General features: G+C 42.1%; 1 long non-coding RNA gene and 1 other non-coding gene across 3 annotated transcripts; one reads left to right on the top strand and one right to left on the bottom strand.

Annotated features, from left to right (window-relative positions):
• Nucleotides 1-10,719: 10,719 nt before the first annotated feature.
• TRNAV-UAC (transfer RNA valine (anticodon UAC)) lies at nucleotides 10,720-10,793 on the bottom strand. Its single transcript has one exon. It is a non-coding gene; the product is annotated as a tRNA-Val (tRNA).
• Nucleotides 10,794-12,750: 1,957 nt separating this feature from the next.
• LOC109770669 (uncharacterized) lies at nucleotides 12,751-16,108 on the top strand. 2 transcript variants are annotated; one of them, XR_005756442.3, is made up of 3 exons: nucleotides 13,111-14,461; nucleotides 15,331-15,484; nucleotides 15,616-16,108. It is a non-coding gene; the product is annotated as an uncharacterized lncRNA (long non-coding RNA). The 2 variants fall into 2 exon arrangements; XR_012184258.1 differs by having other exon boundaries at nucleotides 12,751-15,484.
• The last annotated feature ends 551 nt before the right edge of the window (nucleotides 16,109-16,659 follow it).

Here is a 16,659-nt window from a genome sequence, read left to right as displayed (position 1 = left end):
GTCAATGGGCAAAGAATTAAGAATTATATCTTAGGTACACCCATTAATGTTGAAACTAACATTACTCAAACTATGACACCGGAGGAATACATAAGAGAGACCTTCCAGAACACTACAGAACCCTGAAAAGGAAGACGTGCGTGATACAGTAAGTAAACCGACTCCAAAAGTTCCTTAAAAATACTTTTTCACAGTTTTGGAATATTAGAAAAAAATACAAAAATAAGAAACAGCCAAGGGGATCCATGAGGTGCACACGAGGCACGAGGGCGCGTCCTGGTGGCTCCTGGGCCCCTAGTGAGCCTTCCCGACTCCGTTTTCTTCTGGAATACTTGTTTTGCAAGATAAAAAATCTTTATATATATTCCCGAACGTTTTGACCACCGTATCGCAGAAATATCCTCTGTTCTTGTTTTGTGCTATTTTTCTGACAGATCTAGATCGCCATGGCTCCCCAAAAGCTCTATACCAAGCACCGTATTGTGCAACCATCGTCGGGCAAACGCACCTATAGCGAGGTTTACTATGAGTGGTCGTTGGGAGAGGAAGACAATGGCAAGGAGGACAAGGTCGAGGAAGTTGCGGGAAAGCCAGGCTCAAGAAGGAGGGCAAGCCATGCCCATGGAGGAGACCACAGAGAAGGGAGATATCCTTCAACCCTTCTATGATTATCTCTCCCCATCTGAAATTGAAGCCCTAAGAGTCTTTGAAACAATTTGTGCTCAGAATACATCTCTCACTCGTGAAGTTATTTTGTTGGAAGAGCAAAGCATCGCCCTTCGGAGCATCAACCCTAAATTAGAGTATCTGCTAAAGCTGAAGGACAAGGCCACCACTTTATCACCATCATCATCACCGAAGAAAGAAACTTGAGTACACGGGTATGGGCACTCCCCTTGTCTTGTGCCAAGCTTGGGGGAGGTGCCCCGGTATCGTATCACCATCACCATCACTTTTATTATCTTTGCCTATTTTTAGTTTGATCCTTAGCTATTTCGTGATTTAGTTGAATAAAAGCTTAGTACGATCTATTTTAGGGTGCTACTTTCGTGATCTATCTATCTATGTAATTGAGTTGAGAGTTATATAATAAAGAGTAGTTTGAGTTTTTGCTTCTTTACCTTTATGTTCCAATCTTAGCAATGAAAATAATGGAAAAGATCATATGCTAATCTCATGGGAAGTAATTACATCACATAAAGAAAAGCGTAAGTGATAAAATTTATTAAAGTTAACAAACATAGCATTGGTCAATGATGCAATTCATGAAAGAATTAAAAAGGTAAGTGAAGATTCACATATAAATATACTATCTTAGACATCTTTTATGATTGTGAGCCCCAATTAAGTATTTTGTGTCAAATTGTTGACGTTGGACAAGGAAGACAACGTAATGAGTTATGTTTGCTATTATTCACATAGAAGTTATATTGTCATAGATCCTCCAACATTTGGTGCTTGCCCAATATCTTTGCTAGCCAAAAAATCCGCACAAAGTAGAGATACTACTTGTGCATCCAAAAACCTTGAACCCAGTTTCATGTCATGAGAGTCCACTATACCTACCTATGGATTGAGTAAGATCTTTCAAGTAAGTTGTCATCTGTGCATAAAGCAATAAAAATTGCTCCTAAATATGTATGATCTTTTACTGTAAGGGAAAATAAGCTTCGTACGATCTTGTGATGGTAAAGAAATAAAAGCGATGGACTGCATAATAAAGGTTGCTATCACAAGGGGCAATATAAAGTGACGTTCCTTTGCACTAAGAGCTTGCACATCCAAAAACAAAAAGCGCATGACAACCTCTGCTTCCCTCTGCAAAGGGCATATCTTTTACTTTTATGTATTTACTTTTCATGCAAGAGTCAATATTGTTCTCCTCTATTTGCTTTTTATTTTTCTCTTTTGAAAGCATCATGTGGTGGGGAAAGATCTAGGCATATATATCCAGTTGGATATGAGTGATCATGAGCTATTATTGTTGACATTACCCTTGAGGTAAATGAGTTGGGAGCCGAAATTAAGCCCCTATCTTTCTATGTGTCCGGCTGAAACTTTTTGCTCCATATATATGTCGTGAGCGTTAGCAATCATAGAAGACTAAATGATGGTTGAGTATGTGGACTTGCTAAAAAAAGCTCCTACATGATGAATTGCAATTGCATTGTTGATTGAGAACATAGTTTGTTAGTTTTCAAGAAAGTTTATGCTTTATACTTCGTTGTTGTGATGAATTATTACTTGCTCATGACAAGTTTTATGATGATAATATATTGCTGCTATGATACTAGTCATGATGCTACTATGTCCATATTTTGCTTTTAAAGACACCTCTCTCTCTCTAAACATGTGGTCGAGATTATTGATATCGGCTTTCGCTTGAGGACAGGAGAGATCTAAGCTTGGGGGAGTTGGTACGTCCATTTTGCATCATGTTTTCCTACTATTATGTATCATGTTTTTAATCAATATAACACTTTGTGGAGCAATTCTAATGCCTTTTCTCTCTTACTATGCAAGATTTACATGAAAAGGGAGATCACCGGCAGCTGGAATTCTGAGACTGAAAAAACTATATCAGAGATACCTATTCTGCACATCTCCAAATGAGCTGAAATTTCACGGAGAATTTTTTTGTAAAAAAATATTGGAAGAAAGAAATACCAGCGGGGGCCACCCCAAGTGCCCAAGAGGCATCAGGGCGCACCCACCCACCCAGGGCACGCCCTGGTGGCTCGTGGGACCCCTGGCTAGCCTCCAGTGCCCATCTTCTGGTATATAAGCCCATTTGCCCTACAAAAAAAATAAGGAGAGGACTTTCGGGACGGAGCGTCGCCATCTCGAGGCGGAACTTGGGCGGGAACACTTTTGCTCTCTGGCGGAGCGATTGCGCCGGGGATACTTCCCTCTAGGAGGGGGAAATCAAAGCCATTGGCATCACCGACAACCCTCTCATAGTGGTAGGACTAATCTTCATTAACATCTTCACCAGCACCATCTGATCTCAAACCCTAGTTCATCTCTTGTATCCAATCTTTGTATCAAAACCTCAGATTGGTACCTGTGGGTTGGTAGTAGTGTTGATTACATCTTGTAGTTGATGCTACTTGGTTTATTTGGTGGAAGATTATATGTTCAGATCCATTATGTTATTCAATACCCCTCTGATCTTTAACATGAATATGATTCGTGAGTAGTTACTTTTGTTCTTAAGGACATGGGAGAAAGCTTGTCATAAGTAATCGTGTGAATTTGGTATTCGTTTGGTATTTTGATGATATGTATGTTGTTGATTCCCTTAGTGGTGTTATGTGAACGTCCACTACATGAAACTTCACCATCTTTGGGCCTAAGGGAATGCATTGTGCAGTAGTTATTAGATGATGGGTTGCTAGAGTGACAGAAGGTTAAACCCTAGTTTATGCGCTATTCCGTAAGGGGCTGATTTGGATCCATATGTTTAATGCTATGGTTAGATTTATCTTAATTCTTCTTTCGTAGTTGCGGATGCTTGCGAGAGAGGTTAATCATAAGTGCGAGGCTTGTTCAAGTAAGAACAGCACCCAAGCACCGGTCCACCCACATATCAAATTATCAAAGTAGCGAACGTGAATCAAACAAACATGATGAAAGTGACTAGATAAAATTCCCGTGTGTTCTCAAAAACGCTTTGCTTATTATAAGAGACCGCTCTGGCCTGTCATTTGCTACAAAAAGTATTGGGCAACCTCGTTACGCCTTAGTTGCTATTGTTACTTGTCAATTGTTACAAATTATCTTGATATCAAACTACTCGTTACCGATAATTTCAGTGATTGCAGAAAATACCTTGCTGAAAACCGTTTGTCAGCTTATTCTGCTCCTCGTTGGGTTCGACACTCTTCCTTATCGAAAGGACTACAATTGATCCCCTGTACTTGTGGATCATCACCAGTCCACGTCGTGGTGCGTCATTGCCGCTCGATGAGCCTACTCGGACATCGATCTGAGGTATACCATATACTCCCTCCGTTCCATATTACTCGTCGCTGATTTAGTACAACTTTATACTAAATCAGCGACGAGTAATATGGAACGGAGGGAGTAACAATTTACCATTTCTATCCCTCATATGTATATTGCTAATTAAGTAATTACCTTCTCATACATATGCATAGCTTGCACTATTTATCCTTTGCTTGATGCTTAAAAATATCAAAATTGGGTTTTATCATGTCGTCAAGAAAGTATGCATAGAGAAAGAATACAAATAAACAATGTGTGGATGGCTTGATATGATCGCAGAAGGAGCTATTAACAAATATATGTATCGATGAAAAAATGTTGGATGAGACTGAAGATCGACCCCATCATGAGTGAATTTCCATGCAGGAATGTCAGAAGAAAATTTGAAGATATTAATGTTTAAATTATGATAAATATCGGTTTGCACCTATTTGCTGTTTATCAGTAACATTATATAATAGTATATACGTATACAAACTATTTTAGGCCTCAGAATTTCAGGACTGGCCCGGGTGGAGGCCCACGGCTTGGGCGATGGCGAGGCAGTTGCTGGCGAGCTTGGCGAGCTCGGCGTCGTGCTTGGACATGAGCCGCGGGAGCTCCTCGCGGTCCTCGAAGCCCTGGTCGCACGTGTCGACGTCGGTGCGGCAGGTATCGAGCATGGTGCCCGTGGTGTCCTTGTCGGTGGCGGCTATGGCCTTCATTGCGTGGTCGAGACTGTACGGGATGTCGTCATACGAGTCGGCGCAGTCGCGGAGCGGGCCCACCGCCAGCTTCGGCGTCTTGGGGTCGGCGATGAGCGCTTCCGCCGCCTTCTTGGCCTCCGCCGCCTTGGCCCGCACCACGGCCATGGCCATCTCCAGCACGCCGGGCCCGTCCAGCTTCTTCCCTGCGGGCGGGGGCTGCTTGCCGATGGCAGCGACGCACACGTCTGGGTAGTCCGTTTTGGCGCACAGAGCCTTCACGATGTCGCCGCCGGGGGCGACCGGCGTGGCCTTCGGCGGCGTCGGCTTCGATTGCGGCGGCGTCGGCTTGGCCGGCGAAGGGAGAGGGCCGACCTTGCCCCCCGCGCCGGGCTTGCGTGGCACGCAGATGGCGCCGGCCGGCGGTGCCGCCGCCGCGGAAAGGAGGAGGAGGACGAGGCAGGCGACGAGCGGTGGCCTCATGGCGTGCGCGCGTGCGTGCGGAAGGAAGGAAGGGATTGAAATGGAGGTTAGAATTAGGTAGGCGCGGGTTAATAGAGAGGCGGACGATTAATTGGTGTAGTTATTTGTTGGTCTCTAAATTTGTTCGAACGGCGAGGGAAAGGAGGGGATTGGCTGGCTGCGTTTTCCCGGAAAAAATGGGGCCAATGATGGCCAGTGGCAAGCAACCGCCATTTTTGGGGTGGAGCATAATCACGTGGTGGCTGACAATTTTTTTTAGGCATTTTCGTGTCTTTTTTTAACACGGCATTTCCGTGTCTTTGATATGGATGGGAAAATAATAGAAAATGTTTCTATAATGATAGTGGGGCACATTAGGTCGGGCATCTCCTTCAGTTTATGCGCGGCTAACGGGGAGAGCGTCGAGGTCATCTGCCAATTATGTGAGCCTAGAGCATGGGTCGTCGGTTTACGCGAGGCCAGAGACTACGCATGGGCTGTGGCGATGGTCCGTATCACATCTATGAATCTTCTTTAAGTTTATGCGGGGCTAACAGAAATAGCGTTGAGGCCATCTGCCAACTGTGTGAGCATGGGCATGGGTCCGTGCAGTTGGTGGTCGGTTTGATTCCTCGCGCATAGGATGTGACGATAATACGTATCACGTCTGCGAAATTTCATCACCTAAAAGAATCTACCAAATTATGTCCATGTTATCATTTTCTCTCCAATTGACACTGCCTTGTTGGCCATTGTTGGTGCCCGGTGCACACTGATGCCACCGCTTCCGTCCCTCCCAACTCCTCATGTGGCTTGTCCTAGTCCTATCGCAGCTTCCCAGCCAGGGTCGCACTTGCTTCCACACGTGTCACCCCCATCATCCCTCTCTAGGAACCTCTGCCCCGCCACCCTACTCGGCGGGTCATCTCCTATGATCGTTGCTCATCAACCAGGGAATTGATGCGATCACAGCCGTGTAGTGTCCTCTGAGATGACTAAGTCAACAACGCCAAGCCGACACTAAGGGAGGAGTAATGCTAGACTCACTGAGGGATTGATTAACGGGTTCACAGACTAACAGACGTGAGCGGTTGGGATTGGACAAGAGGGGAGGATGGGCCCCACCCCCGCTAAAAATCCGGGGGTGGGGGGATTAGTTAGAAGAAAATCACGTAAAAGCCCGTAATGGGTTCGTGTGAGTAGGATTATCGCTAAGGGGGAGTTCACGTGTTCTCTCCCTTCACAGAGTTTTGGAGATCTTTTCTTCTTCCTCCTCTTAATTCTCATGTGCCCAAACATGTTCATGTATTGTTAGACTGGCATCGATTTGGTTGTTCCAATTAGTTGAACATTTTGTTTCGGTGATTACATTATAGTTGCACCTTTAGTGGTCATATGGATAATCATGTATTTTAGAGTTGGGAGTCCATTTTTAGATTGATGGTATAAAATCTTACATTTAATCTAGGAAACATGGTTAAATGTTTGTTATTTTCTAATTTAGTGCATAAAAAGGGTTGCTAGATGGAGTTCCCACAGAAAAAAGTTGCTAGACCGGGATGAACACCAGAATCAGGCATGCCCAGAGATCCCAAGTCAAGCACACCGTCAAATTGTCGAGGTCCATGAAGCTACCAAATTAGAACCGCCACTGGCATCCCTTTTAACCCGCTTCACCTAAGCAAAAGAGAGGCTCAAGCCTGTCGAGACACTACACGCCGAACCACCGGGTGTTGCAAGGTCTACTGTTGTTGATCACGCAATGGACAAGCGACCTTGTGAGGAAGGCCACATCGAGTTGCCACCCAAAGAGTCGAGTGATGAGCGGGATGTGCTCCATGCTCAAGGAACGTGAGAGGAGCTCGACATAGGACCGAAGCGCCTCTTCCTCGATCACCTCTCTGTCATGGATGATCCGCCGACCCAAGTTGCTCCATGAGTGCCCTCTGTGGAGTCCCCGGCGAAAACCTACCATTGATCCTCTTATTGCGACGCACATGTACCGGGTGCTCGTGCGGGCCCCTGACAGTCGACCTTGGGTGGACTAGGCTGATGGGCTTATGGCCAAGGCCACGGAAACGAGAAATGGCTATCAGACCACCGTGTGTGCAGTTGGCATCGGCTGGGCCGTGCATGTCGACTGCGTGCATGCCAAGCTCACAAGAGTTGGCTTAGGCGATACGTTGTGTTTGTTTCATGATAGACTGGGTGTGCTTGTATCAGCTTGACATTAATATGTTGACCATTATAAAGAAACAAGCACATTACCAGTTTGAAGTTATACCAGAAAATGTGGTTCCTCAGAATGCATTTCTACGAATGTGAGCTTCGAAATGTTGTTTCAACTAGCGGGGTGGACAGTGCGACGCATGCCGCGCCCGTGTTGTAGCCCGTAGTTGTCTTAGGTGCTGCTTAAATAGTGTATTGGGCAATTTATTTTAGATAGGCAACAACTTTATATAACTGAAGTTACACAAAAGCAGAGCCAATATTCAAAGTACTTTTTTCTGTCCTACTACTTCCTCTATTTTAAAATAATTAAAGTTCCATCGTAAGTGAATTTTTTAAAATTGACCAAGTCTGTAAAAACATCCACAAAGGTCTATAATATTAAATATACAGAACATGAAAATATATTTCATAATGGATCTAATAAAATAATTTTGGATTTCAGGGGATTTTGTTACAGGCTTGGTCAAACTTAATCAAATTTGACTTAGGAAAATCCTAGAATTTCAATTATTTTGAAATGGAGGAAGTAATTGGATGAACTCAGTAGTTTAAATCATCTCTTTCTGCATGATCATATTTGCGGTCTTGAAAAAAATCTCCATGAGTGCGAAGCTGCACTGCCTGGCTTTGACGTCAGATCTAGTTTGGCAAAAACTGACCAAAATATGTTCACTTAGTGTTGGATTGGTAAATCACTGGTTGGAGGTCACTTTCGCAATTTTCAAGATTTGCCAATATAATACTGCATATTTATCAGATTTCACCTAAAAGCATGTTACCTGTTAACTATTTATGTGGCATTTACCTTTTTTAAAATGCCATGAACAAAAAAATACATATTTTTCTTATAAAAAGCCAGAGAACACATAAAATGTATAATCACCATGATATGAATTTTTTTAAATGACAGGCTACTTTATAAAAATGCCATGCTAATTTTTAAATAATTGGTACGATTAAAAAAAGTGTAATGTGTTCTGATTATTTTTGTATGAATTCTGCGATGGATATGTTTCACTATGAAAAAGGCCATGTTTTGGAGAACACTTTTTTCTTTATTTTCGCCAAGGACCAGAAACAAAATGCCATGCTGTAAAGTTTTTTTTTTCTTTATTTGGTCCATTGTGCAAAAACTCAGAAAAAATGCCACGTCGGTGATTTTTCTTTTAAAATTTTCATCCCAATAAAAATAAAAATTGCCATCCCCTTAATAATAAAACTGTCATCCTCTTGATAATAAAAATGTCATGACAACAATAATAAAAATGACATGCTCTCAACAATAAAACTGCCAACATGTTAACAATAAAACTCACATCCTCCTAATAACAAAAAATATATTTTACTAATAATAAAAATGCCATGTTCTTAGTCATAAAACCGTTATCCTCTTGACAATAAAAATTCCATGTTACTAATAATAAAAATTTCATGCTCTTAATAATAAAACTCCTCTTAATAATAAAAAATACCATGTTACTAAATATTAAAAGACCATGCTCTTAATAATTTTTTTGCCATGGCCATGGGGGCATTACAAAAGACCTAGAAATTGGCATGCTACATATAATAAGAATGCACATGGCAAGTTTAGAAAAAATCCCCTCTAAAAAAGGATTTTGTTCAATTAATAAAGGAAAAGATTTTGGATTCTTGGATTGTTTTTTAAACAAAAAATTAAATTAAAAAAGGAATTTAACTTCAAAAGTTACATAAAAAAGCTTTACTTACATGTGTGCACAAAACCTGCTTCAGCCCCCAGTGCGTACACTTTTTGGAAGAAATTAAGCGATCGTTTGCCAGGAAACGTTTCACTCCAGGTGATGTATACCTTCCTTTCCAACGTATGCGGCTGCTTGAAATTGATGTCTTGCAAAGCAGCAAACTCAAGTGAATCATGTAAAAAAAGTCTGTCTAAAACACATCTAGATGTGACATAATTATGTCACATCTAACCTTGTGTCCACTATATTTCTGGTCTATTTTTCTTGTTCCAGCTTTTTTTCTGTTCCTTGTTGTTGGGTTGTTTGTGGGAGTTTAGATGTGACATCCTTAAAAAACATCTAGATGTGAATTAGACAAACTGAATAATTATTGCAAACACTTGGTGTACTGCTCCGTGAAGAGCAAAAAACAATCGATTAGCAAATTTAAACTTCGGATATGAAAGTGGAACCTCTGTATGTTTCCGGCAAGCGGTTGTAATATACATACGGTACTCATATGTATACCTTGGTTTCCAACGTATGCGGCTGCTTGAAATTGATGTTTTGGAAAGCAGCAAACTCAAGTGAATTATGTAAAAAAAAGTTTGTCTAGGATACATCTAGATGTGACATAATTATTATGTCATATTTAATTTTGTGTCCACTATGTTTGTGGTCTATTTTTTTTTATCCAGCTTTTTTTCTCCTGATCCTTGTTGTTGCGTTATTTGTGGAAACTTAGATGTGATATCCTTAAAAAAACATCTAGATGTGAATTAGACAAACTGAATAATTATTGCAAACACTTGGTGTACTGCTCCGCAAAAAACAAAAAACAATCGATTAGCAAATTTAAACTTTGGATATGAAAGTGGAACCTCTGTATGTTTCCGGCAAGCGGTTGTAATATACATATGGTACTCGTATGTATACCTTGCTTTCCAACGTATGCGGCTGCTTGAAATTGATGTCTTGTAAAATAGCAAACTTAAGTGAATCATGTAAAAAAAAGTCTGTTTAGGACACATCTAACCTTGTGTCCATTATGTTTGTGGTCTATTTTTTTTTGTCCCAGTTTTTTTTTTCTGTTCCTTGTTGTTGCGTTATTTGTGGGAGTTTAGATGTGATATTCTTAAAAATTATCTAGATGTGAATTAGACAAACTGAATAATTATTGCAAACACTTGGTGTACTGCTCCGCGAAAAGCAAAAAAAATCGATTAGCAAATTTAAACTTGGGATATGAAAGTGGAACCTCTGTATGTTTTCGGCAAGCGGTTGTAATATACATACGGTACTCGTATATCTAGTCTGAATCTTAACACCGACTGACAAGAGAAAGCATTGGCTGACACTAATTTCAGAAATCACGTTGCTCTGCTGAAAGAACAAAACATCAAACAATTCAGGCATCTAAGTTGCCAAAAAAGCTGAAGATTTTAGCTAACTGTCAGAGTTTAGAGACGCAAACACTCCACATTTACAGAGAAGCTCACAAAATAGCTAACTGTCAGAGTTTAGAGACACAAACACTCCACATTTACAGAGAAGCTCACAAAATAGAGTTGAACTGTATACGGAAGTTCCTGAAGGTGTGAACAAAACTTCCCAAAACAATGAGAATATTTTGGTGCTGCCCAGGCTCGAACTGGGGACCTTTAGTGTGTAAGACTAACGTGATAACCGACTACACCACAGCACCATCTTGACAAATTCTTAACCCGCCTGATTAACACCGAAGACTAAACATTGTTTAGGCTCACCATTCCATCGTCCTGCAACCGCATGTTTCAGTACGAGAGAGAAAGAGTCGCCTCCCACTCCACTCCCAGTGGAATGCAAACACGTACACAGGCCGTACGAGTCATACTAATTACCCTAATGTGCACGTGTACAAGTGTACAGCAATTGACAATCTTTGTCAAGATTGGTGCTAACAGCGTGCAGGTGGGAGGCTGGCGAGATTTGTTCCGGGCTCCATTCACCAAATCCCATCCCTTCGGCGTGAACCAATGCTTGATTACCACCCTCTGCGGATGCTGGTCACTTTTGGATGGATGGAAAAGCCACACCGGCTCATAATGGTTGCCGTGCGGGATTGCGCCCGTTTCCGTGGTATCTGAACCTGAACAACGGCTGCGGACAGCTAAACCCCGGGGATGGAAACACTCCTGCCTTTGGAGGCTGTCCCGTCAGTAGCCTCACACAAGAGCGTTGGGCTTTGACATTGCCAGCAGAGAAGGTTCTTCTTCTCTTTGGCCAGCGCCGGAACGACAGCCCTTCTGTGCGACGTGGAAGGACAGTCTGAACCGGCGGCGGTGATCAGGGTTACCCTGTTTCGGTTCCATCCCCCGCTCTCGAAACTATCTCCTACGTTCTTCCTAATGATAACAAGATTATAATAGCATCAATTTTAGTACCTAGTCCCAATGCTCATATCTGTGAAAAGGGTCGACACTTTCAACAACAAAACCGAAACAATTTTTCTTCTTCTCCAACACGCATACAAATGAGCGTCATCTTGTATTAGAGAGAAAAGGTCAAGATGACGCCAGACACAAACAAAGGCCAAAGGGCCATAATAAACAGACAACGAAAGCCCTTTTCACAGAAAATAAAAACAGCCAACAGCGGATCCCTGATGGTGATGCATCAAATTACTTCTCTCAGCTAGCTATTGTCAACATTATGGCTTCAGAGAAAATAGTGTGGTGCCGTTAAATGCGACATTAGAAGTCAAGACATGCATCATTCATAAGTTCCAACTTCCAAAGACGAATATCATAAAGCCCTTCTTTCGAGTTAAGAACACACAGAACAATTTATACCATCCCTGAAGAATTTATCTGTATTCGATGTTAGAATGACCGAGCCAAACAGCATCAAAATGGTGGCAATGAAACAAAAAAACTGGGTCCAGAGTTGGCTCTGATCGTCAGAGAGAGGTTTGCATTCTGCGAAGGAGCTATACAACAGTCTACTTGATGACCTCGAAAAATAGAACTTCAGGCTGGAGCTTGCAGTCCTTGAAACGTTCTAGCAAATGCTCCCAGCTATCTTCTCTCTACATGGAGGAAGTTCACACCAACAAATCAGCAAGTTAAGATAAAATGGCTACAAGAAAGAATACAGAGCCTTGTGTTAGAGTTATAATATAAGTCATGTAACCCTTTGTATTTATCCCGTTGTATAAGGGGTTTCCTGCATATGTTCCACACCTGTACATGTATATATATCGGCCTATGGCCTCATGGGAATATAAGTTGCTTATTCCTAACATGGTATTAGAGCTAGGTCAACTTTTTTTTGCACGTTGCAACTCGTGCTGTTGATCCACCTCGCGCCGTTACCCTCGTCTGTGGTCGCAGCTGGCTCTCCGTGCCTGCTCCTCTCCCCCTGCAGGTCAACGCCAGGACGCGTTCCCTAGTCCCGCCCCCGATCGAGCTGTCACCTGCCGCCGTCGTCGTCGCTGTGTGGATCGATCGCCAGGCTGGGCCGCTGTCCCTCTCCTCCCGATCGTGTCCAGGCTGTGCTCCCCGATCCCGTCATCACCTGCCGCCGTCTGAGGTCTGCCGCACCGGATCCCGCCTCCTCCCGCTCGTGACCAGGCAGTGCTCCCCGATCCAGTCGTCACCCGCCGCTCCCGCCTCCTCCCGCTCGTGATCAGGCCGCACCGGATCCCGCCCCCAGCTGCCATTCTCGCTGGTTTTCGCCGGATTCCCGTGCCGGATCCCGCTCCCAGCCGCCGTTCTCGTCCGGACTCTGCTGATTTCGGATCTCTGCTAAAAAAAATTGTCCGCTGCATCGGGCTATGTTGCTGTCCCTCGCTGTCCGGTGATCTTCGATGGTACTAACTACACCGAGTTCGCTGGCTTCATGCGCATTCATATGCGTGGCATTCGTCTCTGGGGTCTTCTTCTTTCTTCTTCCTTCTTCTTTCTTCTTCCTTCTTCTTCTTCTTCTTCTTCTTCTTCTTCCTTCTTCTTCTTCCTCTTCTTCCTTCTTCTTCTTCTTCTTCTTCTTCTTCCTTCTTCTTCTTCTTCTTCTTCTTCTTCTTCTCGATTTGATGTGTGCGTGCGTGCTGTTGTGTGCAGGCCCGACTCATCTCTCGCATAGACAATCAAGGCCAAGGCGGCTCATTTGCGTGTATGTTTGTGGCTGGGCACACAATCCATTAATCCTTTAAATTTTCGCACAGAAGGTGCCCTATTTTTCCTCTTTGCATTTTTTCGTGTTAATTTTTTTAGATTGTTTGTGTTGGCAAATGGAAAAGGACTCAGAATCCTTGATTTCTACTGATTTTGAATTTCAGTCTCAAATTAGTTCCTGTTCATCCATTCATTAGGAATAAGCATATTATCTACTGGAAAAAAATCTTCATAGATAGCGGAGACATGTATCTCTGCAGCCCTCACACGGAATACACAAGGATGCTGATTAATGCTAGCAAGGGAAATTAGCAAAGTAAGAAAATCACAATGCCTAAGGAACGCCGCAATGGAATAGCTAAATCAACAATGGTACGCAGATGTTTCTCTAAAGGTGGGGATTATTTCCCTTTATATACTGATTTGTAAAGCTGGCGATAGATAGGCTACATACTTACGTACCAACATCCCCCAATCTATGAAATATATTTGAAGTTGTGAAAAATGTGATGGTACCATGACAAACTTTTTCGTTATTCACTCCGCACTGGTGCCTGCTGGTAAGGGTGTGTCTAGGGCACATCTAGATGTGCCCTAGTTATTGCACATCTAAATAAGTGAATCAAGCATAAAGAGGAAAAGAAAAAAAAGAAAAAAGAATTATTCACACGAATCTCGACGTAAGATCAATGACATAGGACTTAGATGTGCAATATATATGGCACATCTAGATGTGCTTTAGCAAAACTGTAAGTAATAATACACTAATCAGAACAGGATGGTTTGGGTACGTTGTTGCCTCAACTACTAGGATTTGTGGGGGCTTGCACTATGGTATCTAAATTACTAGATAAACTAATGTAAGTACCCTTTAATCTTTTTACTTTTTGAAATTGGAACCCCTCTTTATTAAGTATCAGATCAGATGAAAGGAGGGGAACCAACTCACTAGGAGGTTCTTCCATCCACTCACAAGTACCATACATTAGCCATCTTAGAAAGTTGGTGAGCAACTGAATTTGCTTCCCTGTGTCAGTGTTGGGTACGCTTGTGTTCGAAATTTGTTCCAAGGATGTGGGACCGTTTGCCTGTCTTTGAGGCTTTACTTTCCGTGATCTGAATCTGAGCGAGCACTAAATTCTTGCAAAATGGAGAAAAATGGTCGCCGACAAGTAGGCAGATCTACAACTTGAGGGATGGCATTTCACGGTACAATGTTCAGGTATGGATACTCTGCTTTCTTCTGAAATCGCTTGACGGTAATCAGGAAGATTGAGTTGTGTTTCATTTGTTAAAATTACTTAGAATATGGCTTCTGGCAATACTACTATAAAAAATGGCATACCTCCTGATCATGAGATGATGACAAGTTGGAGCCTGGCGTACAAACCAAAAGCATGATTATATCAAGATGTAGTGCATACCCAGCCTAAAGTGATTTGTTCCAGTTGGATTGATTTTATTTGTAGCCAAATTACAAATGGATTAGAGCTCTCTCAAAGCTGCAATCAGAAGTTCTTGCCAATGGTTTGATTGCTTTTTATTTCTTTTTATAGGCATGAGGTCTGATTGTGCTTCCAGATTGGAATTGTTGGGAAGCTAAAGTTTTCTGATCTAACTAACAAACTAAGCAGTCTATTTAACAGCAAGACAATAAAATATCTATATGTACGTTGAGTGCTACATTTTCTAGCAGCAAGACAGTAGCATATCTTTATGCACCTTCAGAGTTACATTTTCTAGCAGCGCTTGTACTACTATTACTACTAGACTGACATAAAGTCAACGACTTCCAAATTTTTATGTTTAGTTTCGACTGATGTTGTCGTTCTTCATCGAGTTTTGGTCCGGGTATTTAACTAGATCCTTGAGATGCCATTCATATTGTCCCAAATACGGTTGAATTCTGAATCATAAAGAAGGTAGGATAATATCATAATCTACATGCCGAACTTTTCTAAAGGGATTTTTCTTCCATGTACTAGGTGCTGATGCTTCAGATTTTCTTCTTCAAAAAAGATCTCATAATGAAGGTTGGTTTGAGTTCCACTATTTCAGTTCACACATGTACATGTTCTGCATTTTGTGCAGTTTTTGGTGTATGCTTGGAGGAGAGGAGGATAGGCTTGAATCTTGAGATGACAAGGGTAGTCACCTGGTGCAACGAAAGGTTCGGTTTCGTACTTGTGATAATATTGTTCAGGTAGTATCTGGATGATTGCCCTTGTACTATTCTTTTCAGAAGGTACTAAAATATCTTGTTGTACGGAAATTTGATTTCTACTAAAAGTTTGTCAAGATAGTCAATTTTCTTGGTTTACAATCTACCTTTTTTTTACTGATTACTGAAATGTACCTTGTTACTAAATTTCATAGGAAGGAGGAGGTCAACGGAGCAAAAGGCATGAGGAGAAAGGTTTAACGCAACAAGGATGATGATGTTGGCAACGCCTTTGGAAGGATTCGCTCTGGAGAAGTTACGGTGTCCGGCCATCGCGCTGGGGAAGCGGGGAGGATGTCGTTCGGAACGCCTGCAAGGTCTAGAGGAGTGCAGGGGTGCTTGGTTGCAACCCTGAGCTCGATTGCCCGAGGTCCGTTTAGTTTGCTGTACTGAGAGTTTAGCCTGAAGATTGTTGCCTGCCTAACTCAAGCCTGTGAAATTGGACGCCTGGGTATGGCTGCGTCTCCTCCCTTCGCTGCCTGATCACCTACAATAAAATACTACTTTGAATGCAAACCAGGCCAATGACAAGCCAAACACTGCCAGTCTTTCTATGAGAGAAATAATTTCTTGTTAAGAAATGCTGGTGTGTAACTTGGCACGTAAAAAGATACAAATATGTTAGCATGTTTAGTTATTTTCACCTTATTTTTCAATTTGATGATTATATTTTCGTGAAATATTTCAGTTATGTTGACATTCTTTTCCATGCGTTGGTTATAATTTTAGTGACTTTTGTGATAGCATTTTGATATATGTTTTTTTCTTCTAGATGAAGATGACTATATTTAATTCATTTTCTATTTATATTTGTTTTGTGTTTGTGGATAATGGACAACACACAAATCGATCATGTCAAATGTTTCCGAAGAAAAAAATTGATGGATGCCCATTATTTATACCAAGCTTAGTGAATACATGTCCTCCCACGTAATTTTGGAGTGGTGGAGGCATCACTTGTTCCAGTTGTAACTCAAAGAGCTTTGAGTCGAGGCCATCAAAAGTCCACATGCCTTTACCATGAGAAGTGAACAAACAACAGGAGTGAGATGGCACTGATAGCACCGGGCACGAAACATGCCAGCACCTTGAGGCAATGTCCCAAGCCCTCCATGTGTAGAGATACAAGTTTGTTGGAAACATTGAAGTGTCCTTGACACGGAAGATTTGAAATGTCTTTTTACATGTCCACAAACGAG

The sequence above is a fragment of the Aegilops tauschii genome, chromosome 5 (genome assembly GCF_002575655.3).
Source record: "Aegilops tauschii subsp. strangulata cultivar AL8/78 chromosome 5, Aet v6.0, whole genome shotgun sequence".
In the NCBI taxonomy this organism is placed as follows: domain Eukaryota; kingdom Viridiplantae; phylum Streptophyta; class Magnoliopsida; order Poales; family Poaceae; genus Aegilops; species Aegilops tauschii.
The sequence above is the reverse complement of the archived record's forward strand: the minus strand, read 5'-3'. Positions and strand labels throughout refer to the sequence as shown.